The sequence below is a fragment of the Ptychodera flava genome, chromosome 10 (genome assembly GCF_041260155.1).
Source record: "Ptychodera flava strain L36383 chromosome 10, AS_Pfla_20210202, whole genome shotgun sequence".
NCBI classification, from domain to species: domain Eukaryota; kingdom Metazoa; phylum Hemichordata; class Enteropneusta; family Ptychoderidae; genus Ptychodera; species Ptychodera flava.
The window spans coordinates 29,847,894-29,858,520 of NC_091937.1; the positions used below are offsets into that span (position 1 = coordinate 29,847,894).

General features: G+C 38.8%; 1 long non-coding RNA gene across 1 annotated transcript; it reads right to left on the minus strand.

The window, feature by feature from the left end:
* Positions 1–6,500: 6,500 nt before the first annotated feature.
* LOC139142456 (uncharacterized) lies at positions 6,501–10,627 on the minus strand. The gene is made up of 2 exons (XR_011554400.1): positions 10,104–10,627; positions 6,501–7,532 (listed from the first exon to the last, which is right to left on the minus strand). It is a non-coding gene; the product is annotated as an uncharacterized lncRNA (long non-coding RNA).

Here is a 10,627-nt window from a genome sequence, read left to right on the forward strand (position 1 = left end):
ATCACAAATGTGATCTCCGCGACAGAGTTAACGCAGAGTTAGCGACCATTTTGAATTTCAACTGTGACATGGCAACTTCCAGAGTACGGGGGGAAAAAATGCCCGCTCTCGTGTTTTTTTTTCGCGGAATCGCATAACTTTGAAGTTATACTGCCCCGCGAAAAACACCCGTATTCGATGACGTTCAACACAGAGAAATTTCACGGGGATTTAACCAATTCTAGGGTGGAGTTCGGTGTTGTTTTTCTTTTCACTTTAGAGCGCGGGAACAAATTTGAAGGACATGGCAGATTGAGTCAACGTGCAGAACTTTAAGTTTCCATGTCACCGTACTTGGATAAAGACCCCACACGCTGTACGTGCTGGCTCATTTCATATCAGCCGGGAGTTAAAAACCCTGTAATATATTTTTGCGAATTCCAAGCTGGTTTTAAAAACTCCCTACCATATCATCGTCTCTTAACAGCCTCCCGGAACAATATCTATCTGTTGCACGAAAAATAGACCTGTGCTTTCAATGCGTACATTTTGCCAAGGCTTCGGGCAACCGTGAAACATTTTCAGGCACCCCAATAGTCGTCCGTAGAACATGTTTTGTGAAAACCTGTTCCCTGAAGCGCAGTGTGATTTAGACTGAACTAAAACGCAAGTATGTAAGGACACCGACGAATAGTTCCTTTTCCTTTCACTTTTTTGCTACCTTCGTTAAGAGACCTAGCTTCTGCAATACGTAATACAACATATTCTATTTTGCCAAAGGACACATCCAGGGATTTAGGAGCCAATCTCTTTAAATGTCGCCGAGGTTTTTGTCTCGAAATATCAACATTTACATTAACTAAAACGATGTGTTTTATATGCCGAAAGACACGCGGGAAGAAGGCACGCTTTCTCCGCGTGACTTCGGCATCATACAATTTTTTCCCGACTTAGCGGCTGTGACTGCGCCCATCAGCCGGCCATGGGTGTCCGGTAATACGTGGTAAAAATCCGTTGAGGTTAGTACACCGGATTCTCCACCAAGACAAATCCGCAGCCATTCGGGATTAGTCGGACAGCACTGTTCTTACCACGAAATCTTCACCACTGTCGGTTGCAACTCTCGGGAGTCTACGCCAACGATAGTTAGATTAGGCATGACATTTCGTAGACGCGACTGGAGGGTCTAATTTCCGAGCCTATAAAGATTTTCCTCCCACGACATAGTGTTATATTTGTTATAACTTGAGATTCATGTGGTCCATTTTCGACAAGGAAAAGGGCGCACGTTAAGCATCCCATCCTTTGAGAATCGACGTCGACATTTAAAATCATAAGTCATACCGACCCGGTTGTGATTGCATCATATAGCTGGCATGAACTTTTTAAAGGCCAGGAGGGGGTGGTAGTGCTTCTCAAACCTAACTGCATGAAAATACTTACCTTCCCCTGATTGTTTGTACAAATATGCTGACCCCTTTCTTTCTTGATCAAAGACAAGTGACCCCCGCCCTACGCCAATATATATATATATATATATATATATATATATATATATATATATATATATATATATATATATATATGTGTGTGTGTGTGTGTGTGTGTGTGTGTGTGTGTGTGTGTGTGTGTGTCTGTGTGTGTGTGTGTCTGTGTGTGTGTTTGTGTGTGTCTGTGTGTCGTGAACGGTATCGCTGAATGGTTGCGTGGTAGCAGTCAGGTTCCTTCACAAAACTGACCATGATTTTTTGTCTGTATTTTCTTCTTTCTGTGCACCTTAAATCTCAAATGGACGGAAAAAGAGTGATTCGCACGAGCGATTGGAAAAACGTTGTCGTCGAAAACAGAGGACCAAACTTAGCACTTACATGAAAACTCTGATTTTTTATGATTTAAAGAGTCTATAAATCAGCGCAAACATTATGTTTCCTTGTTTTTGTTATCTCATCGATGAGTATTGGAAGTAACTCACACCGTGGAATTTCTGTTTCCCATGTAAAGTATTCGTCAATTGAGGCCAACAATACGCGTTGCCGTTCCATTTAACATGCCTTTAGGAAATAGAGTAGATAGCTTGGAAACCCTTTTCACTTTTTAGTTAAATTGGATGCGACCCAGTAAAAACAGCAACGCCTGGCAAAATCGTGCGTGATTTTTAAAAACGCGAAATAAGCTCTGGGTCGTCGGGTTTCAAGTAGGGTAGGTTGGCTGACTGGAAACATATTTTTGTTTGGCCCTTTAACATATATTTCAGAATTTATCAATGACAGCAAAAACATAGGATTTTCTAATAAAGTAAATGAGTATAGATATACTTAATTTCCTTCCCCATTATCTAGATTTTTTAGCAAATTCTAGCTTTTGGTGGAGAGGTTTAATGGCTGAAAGGGTCAGATGGTATTAACTTACAAAATTTCAATTTTAGAGGCATTCGTTTCCACAGGAAACTTCAAATTTACTTAAATCGGGCGTTGGTGGCGCAAGCCGAAGTTTGTGCTCGCCTTCATTCATTTACTTCGTTTCCCCTCAGGCCTTTCGAGGGTGAATATCAACTTTGGGGGCGCTATTAATTACTGTACACTCGCAAACACAGGAAAGCCTGATTATTTTATTGTAAGACAATTAAGCTGGCGTTACATTAACCGGCAGACTTGTTTTTCATAGCAAATTCGTTGTCAAAGATGACATATAAACCCTCTTATACTAAATATTTTCACAAAGCAGAGAATCAAAAGTTTTATATGCTAGCAATATTTTACTCGAAGGCTGAAAGGATGGAGTAAAACACCTCAATATGGTATTAATGATAAAAATGAATTTAATCAATAGAGATGCTTTATAAAATTTAATGTTTCATTTTAAGCCGGAGTTATTGTAGAAAAAAACAACCTTTTTGTTTGCATTATCTATTTTCCTAATTAAATGGCAGAAATTGAAAGACGACATTTCAAAAATAGTGATTAAAATCACAATAGCCTAAATTGAAATGATTCTTATTCCAAATATAAGAACTTCACTTCCAAACAAAATGCTCGTTTTATTGCATTATATTTTGAGAATGAAATGTGAAATTTTCACAAAATTTGCCCTTGTCAGAGTGGAGTGAATTTATCTGTTTGTCTAATATCTCTGTCTGCCTGTCTATGTCTCTCTGTCTGCCTACCATCTGTATGTCTATCTCTATCTATCAGTCTGTCTGTGTCTGTCTGTCTGTGTCTGTCTGTCTGTCTGTCTGTCTCTGTCTGTCTGTCTGTCTGTCTGCCTGTCTGTCTGTCCTGTCTGTCTGCCTCCGTCTCTCTCTGTCTCTGTCTCTGTCTCTCTCTGTCTCTCTCTGTCTCTCTCTCTGTCTCTTTCTCATAGCTCATTAACGGGTTTCGTCCACAGACGGAATCATTCAATCATAAGTGATTGCAAACCGAAAGAAATGTAAAGGCTTGAATCGTGCTTATTGAAACGAGAAAGGTTATAAATTTGCGAAAACTTGGGATTACAAATTTAAGAATTAACATGTCTTTCAAAAGGTCAGAGTGTCTATTCAAGCACTTTTTCCCTTGTCTGTAATTCACGTTTCTAAATTGCACGTGTGCAAGGGGACCTGTCAACTAGTAAAGGCGTGTCGACAGTAACAAGCTGTGCTGTTGAAGTATTTGCTTTTCAGTTCAATGTATCCATAGGGATAATATAGATCGCTCTGTAACTTCTATCCGTTTGTCGTCATTTTCAGAGTTCATAGTTCACGAGCCAGTTGCATTGCCGCCAGTGTCTCGCCTCTCACCTCCCCAAATGTACCTCCCTATTAAAGCTTTATTTCGAACCAAAATTTCTCGTTTTCGCTGTTCACCAGTGTCCTAAACCTTCACTAAAAAGCCAGTTCTCTCCAGAAATGTAGGTTTCCTTGCGCTCTTAATGGTTAAGTCACCGAGAGCTCAGTGTATATCACCTCAAGTATCAATAAATATTTCGTAACAGACCTCTCTCTTAAAAACCCAATCACCAATGGATTCTACGTTACTATCCTATATACGAACGAAGCTCCTCAACCTCGATTAGCAAGACAACTTTATGATAAAACATCTTTCCAAGAGATTTCCAAGAGTTCTTATAATATCCTTGAGTAACTTTCCTTTGGTATGGCTATTTTCAAAATCTGGCTTTGCAAATACACACACATCTTGAAATGTAATTTACGGCTCTATGGTGTAATTTCTGTTGAATCGTATGTACTTTATAGTCCTAACAGGTAAATAAAGTACTCAACGGCCATAATAGTGAGTGATGGTTTAGAACTGCCTAACAAAGAGACTTATTTAACGAGCCGCCTACAGCAAAGCTGTTCGGCCTTACTCGGCTTACCGTGACAACCTTAAAAGGGAGGGGTCGTCGAAACTGTGCTCAAAGGTCGTATGAGACCCATACGACCGATGTGAACACTGTATCCAAGGTACATGGGCGACTGATGAAAGTCGAAACATGTTTCTCATAATCTAAATCATATATAATATAAATCGTGCAACCATGATGCATCGAGATATGGAATACACTGTTTGTAAACAAGAAAGTCGCACAGGCGCAGTTCCGACGACTTTTGCCTTTGTACTTGTAAATCTGCCGAATCGATGTACGTGACACGTATAATATGATAATGTTTTGTGTACGTAGTATTGCAGAATGCACTGTACAATTGACTCATATTATCTCCTTACCTTACACACCATAATAATTTTTCTTTCAGGTTGTTGCATTTTTGTTTTACTTGATGTTACGTACATAGTGCTTTTTTATGAAAAGAAAACGAGCAGGGGATTTGGAAACGAAAAAGCCGTGGTAGAATTTAATACTCAAAGTACTGGGACAAGTTTAGCAGTGTTTTAGTCACTACTTCAAAGAACAGTAGCTGTTAATTTTTATGATTCGTTTTCACGGCTTTTGTTTTTCCTGTCGACTGTACAGTCTCTTATGCTACTCCAGACCCCAAAGCATGTTGCAATACACGGTATTTAGCTTGTCAGTTCAGCACTGTACGTTATGTAAAGTGCATCGTTATTGTTCACAAGTGAGCGCTGGTCCGGACTAGAATTCAGCTTTCAATAATAACAGTGCATTTTGCACGTGTAGACACTGACGTGTGGACAAGCTAAAAAGTGCGTGTTTAAACATGACTCACGGCGTAAAACAAGAACTTGCGACTGACGTACACTATGAAAAGTTAAAAAATATCATAAAATATCATCGTTTTGAGAACTTCACTCAGTCATCTCAGCCAATCATCACTCATTTTCCTGGTAATCGCCACGAAATACAGTGCGCCGCCAACATAGCTCTATTGACGTTTCATGAAAAAAAACCCAAAACAAAGAAACAAACAAACAAACAAACAAAACATGGCTGACAAGGTTTTATGCAAATTTTGTCGTGTAGAAAGCGTGGTGATCTTCGCATGGACACCGGAATCCCGCCATAACTCAACTACACCGCGATAATTCTGCAACATAGCATTCAAAAATGTTATATTAACAGACTTTTACTTAGTCTAGCGATGAATAAGAAACTCAAATTCAAATAGGAAAAACCATCTTGATGATGTTTGATTTATTTTTAAGTGAAAGGTTCTGCTTGTTTTACACCATAAATGGTGGTAGTAAGGGCAATGAAACTACTCATAGCATAGAAGCATACACAAATCGATGACGTCATTTCATTACACCGGTAATAATTCATTCGCTGTTCTATTGGTTTATGTCTTGAGGAGAATACTGATTTGACAATTAACGTGCATAAGAAGTCTTCTGGAGGAAGAACAGTCATCTATAACGCAAAGACGCTGATCGATGTAAACATTAACCCTTTGAGTGCTGTAATGTTTGCCCACTAAAATTTGAGTGCAACATTTTACCAATTTCTTTGAAGTTTTTTGTAATGTTTTTGACAATTTTGGACCAAATGAACATAAAATTTCATTGATTAAAATTTTTTTCCAAAAGTTTGGCAAAAATCTGAAAAAAATTGACTGGAGTGCATTTTATAAAGGCGACAAAAATTGACTTTGGCGCTCAAAGGGTTAATCGTTTGAAGATGAAATCAAGACAGTTCATAACTAAAATTTGTACGCTATTGCTATACCGAGCATCAAACGAAATTTACAATACTTGTAATGCACGACTCACGTACGTACATCCCACTCCTCATCTGATCGCAATGGATATATAGCATGAAAAAAGTAAAGGAACAGTGTTGGTTATGCACATAACATACATATGTCTATGTGTTTACATATGTATAAAAATGTATACACACACGCCACACATACATGTCATGTCTTATTATATATATATATATATATATATATATATATATATATATATATATAATATATATATATATATCTATATATATATATATATAATGTATGTATGCATATATTATATATATATATATATATATATATATATATATATATATATATATATATATATATAATATCTATGTATGTATGTATAATAAAAACATAACATATATATATGTACATAGGAATGTGTGCAAGTATTGTTAATTTATAAATTGAAATAAAATGTTATAAGTACTCATATAGTATACATATGTAATTATTGTCCAATGCCTATACATTTAGTGTATCTACCGCAGTGTCTTATATTCTACTCTTACAGTAATTGCATCCTGTTGAATTGCAAAATTTCTTCGCTTCTAAGTTCATACAAAATAGTCGCAAAATGAACAAAATCATAAAAAATTGCAATTATTGCCCACTCTCATTTATTTAAACCAACAGGGATGCTGGCTTGAGCGAGGCTAAAAGTTTGGTATATCGCACGTGTACATAATATATATCGATTGCCACGTGTGTAAAAGTTGTTAATTCAAGTACAAAGGAGAAAAATGCTTCTTCAACTAATTTGGTCATATAGTCCTTTGGTCCTTTAAAAATTACCGTTTCCCTCGTTTGGTCATAGTTTACCCAGTCAAAGTTTGAAAACTTTTCAAAATTAAAGGCGAGGGATCGTCGCGTATGCGGCTGTGCGAATGGGACCCATACAACGGGTCTGTTATTTGCAAAACGTATCCCAACATCCCTTGTGCATTCCCAACATTTTACACCGAAACCGGTAGCCACAGCAGCTTCATATAAACGACGGGAGACAACCAAAATTTATTTGGCAAAGTCTTGCAGTGATTGAAAAGCTAGAAAACTGTCTCTCTATGAACTTGCAGCAAATACAAAATTTGCTTCATATTTGCTTGACATCCATCGCCAATTCCTCGGCAGAGGTAAAGTTACTCAACAAGAAAGTCGCGCAGCCGCAAACGGACGACCCCCTCCCTTTAATATCAAATTCGTTGAAAATAACCTAAGTGATCTGTATGATTGTAGGGCGTTTCGCTGTTCCATGTTTCGTTGACAACCCGGTACGACGTCGCAACGATTTGCCGTTCCTTGGGGCATTAGGGTTGAGTACCCACCACGAACTTCTGCCTGAGCCTTCGTTCTGTATACGTTCAAACCGTCCGTGTAGAGTTAGGGTGTGCCGTATGGAATTCTGAAAAAATAATCATACAAAAATGTAAACAAATAAAGCCGACACTATGCAGATAATTGAGAAGCGGTTAAGAAGTGGTGGTGCGTTGTTAATGGCTGTCGGCGTTTCGAAATCCCTCATTCTGAGAACAGTTTCAATTATCACACAGAACGCGCATCGGGGCCGAGGACAGATATATCGGATGAACGTCTTTACAACATTTAATACTACTCTTGTGGGCTCATTTTGATGCAGTGAGGTATAAATGATGTTTCATGACGTTTTCAATTTTTGTCAATTTATTTTTCCCATTGAGTTAGGACAGGGATAGCGGCCAATTTGGATTGGAAATCATATGTCAATGTGGGTACTATATACGTTGTCCCTCTAGCACAACAATTTCCACGGTGATCTCCGATTGTTACACTTGATCTTGAAAGTGAGTGGTTGGAAGTGTCCTTAGGTTGAGCAAAAGTCATAGTCTTTAAATTTCGGGATGCATACGTACTACCTAAGGTGGAATTTACTTGAATTTTGGGTCATCGACACATCTCGGACGTCCGCAATATATGGGTATTGAAATGAGGAGAGTAATCGTTTTGTTGGGGAATGTTATACTTTTAAATCGCCCCTGTGACAAAAGCGAACGCTACTGGCCTACGTTAGGCTATAGTGCGAATATACATGATTTTTTAATTAATATGTTTACCTGTAGGTATATATTCACTCATCATTCACGACTTCTGATTAACGGTATACAGTCACCTAAACATGCCCATATATAGTCAAAGGGGCGTTCCTTGTTATTCAAAATGCCCATGTGAGGGCGCTGTTTTTAAAAAGTGGCCACCCTCTTAAAATCTGTGATTGGTTAGATTTTCTTTCCATGTTAACTGTGAACACGATTGAAACTAATTTGGGATAATTGGATTTTCATATTTTTTAAATTTCTCAAAAGTGTTAAGTGCCAAATAGTTGAATGTTGCAATAATACAAATTACTCATAAAAACAAGTGTGTAATGTAAAAAGAAAAGCAGATGAGATTACATTTGTAAATTAAATCGGCATTACTTCACCATCCAATTATCCTAAATTAGTTCCAATCGTGTTTGTGGCAAAATTGGAACAGGTGACAGTATACCTTTAAACACTATATTATCGCGCTACAACTTCAGTTACACAGAATGATGACGAATCAAAATGATTTCACGGTATATTTCGATATGAATATTCATGCCGACGCATTCATCCAGAAGAGGGGAATGTTACAGAGGTCATTCACTTTGACGTCAACTTTGCTATTTAAGTAATACCTAGACTCGTTACCTTTCGCCTAGTGACCAATAAGTCAAAAAATGATAAAGAAAACCATAAAATGATAATGATATTGACGTAGCAATGTGAGGGGGTTAAATCACGCGCTATGCACAGAGGATATGATGAGTTGATTGTATGTAAATAACCACTGTACAGATTGTATGTAGGAAGTGTTTTCACATACTTAAAGGGATATAGTCGTCGGAACTGCGCTCAAAGGTCGTATGGGACCCATACGGCCCATGGCAACAATGTATCCAAGGCACAATGGTTATTGATGACAGTTAAAACATGTCTGTCATAATCTATCATCGTATAATTTAAATGTTGCAGCTATGATGATGAGGCGCCTCTTGATATTGTGCACGAAATACATAGTTCGTAAACAAGAAACTCGCACAGGCGCAGTTCCGACGACTATATCCCTTTAAGCACACAAGGTAGGAGCTAGAGGGAAGAAGGGATAACTCCTGGCAGTATGTAACACAACCATGTTTAAGAAATAAACGGCGTTATCTATGAAGACTTTGAACCACTACTCTGTTTCTGTATTCCGACGTCCTCCTTGCTAGCTATTCCGAGAAGGGAGACGGTGGGCAATAATACTCTCTCAGACCATAAGGAGCTCAGTCCTTCGATGTTTTCTCGTCGTTGTTTTTGTTTATTTGTTTGTTTGTTTACAAATATAGAGTAAATAGCAATATAGCTAAAACATGAATATGTGTGTTTGCTTGAATGAAGCGACAAATAAAACGTAAAATGTAATATGAGAAGCAAGAACAGCAACCACACTCTGTCCGAATTTACACTCTGTTGGGACAAATTCATTCAAGAGGAAGTTGTACCTGAAATTATGTATTTGTCCGGGAAGACTAGTCTACCTTACGGAGGTTGTAGTAAAAAGTTCTCCAGGTGAGCTCGGTAAGTACTGCGGTAATCATAAAAACGCAGGCGCGCGGCCTCCATGTATTCAGATCTGCATTGGCGCTAAAAAACTTACGGTTCTGATTTATAGCCGAAACAGTATACCTAGAGGGTCCGCAGAGAAAACCCATGACAGAAACTTCACGTTTGCCTGACCTCAACCAGGCTGAGGTCACAATGGCGGATCGTTTTCGCTTGCTTTTTGGCACGCCATCATAAATTATGAAATGCCACGTAACTTAATCCGCAGAGTCATAAAAGCTTGGCGCCTACTTCTCAAATCCTGTGCATTTTTGAAAGATGCACCTACTGTTCGTCTTGAAAGCGAGACCCTAGAATGCGTTACTTACTTTCCAGCCGGACGAACTGTTGCTGTCGCCTTTATCCTTGAAATAGGGGACATTTTTGACCATCCACTCGTATATTTGCGATAGGGTCAAGCGTTTGTCCGGGGCACCCTCGATGGCTTTGGTGATCAAATCAGCGTACGATAAGTTTCCCCAGGCGTTTTTCCGTGAATAGTTTTTCCGAACGGGTGCAACGTGATGCTGTCGGATGACTGTAGTTTCCTGCGGCGGTCTGAACTCGGGTAGCCCCGTCGGTGTCTGATTTGGCAGTGTTGGCGGCTTCTGCTCTGTGAAGACAGTACGTGAGGGCCCTAATGGGCATGTGCACGATGGCGGATGATGTATTATGGCCATTTTTTCGCGCCCAGTTCCAAAATGTAGACAATTTTCCCAATAGCCACTGTTATTCCACACGCACTCGAATGGAGAAGATGCCCTCTCAGCGATGCGGAGTACCAGGAAACCAGCGTAAGGACTAGCGCCTTAAAGTTCTGAACATTAAAAGAATGAATTGTAAACAGATATTT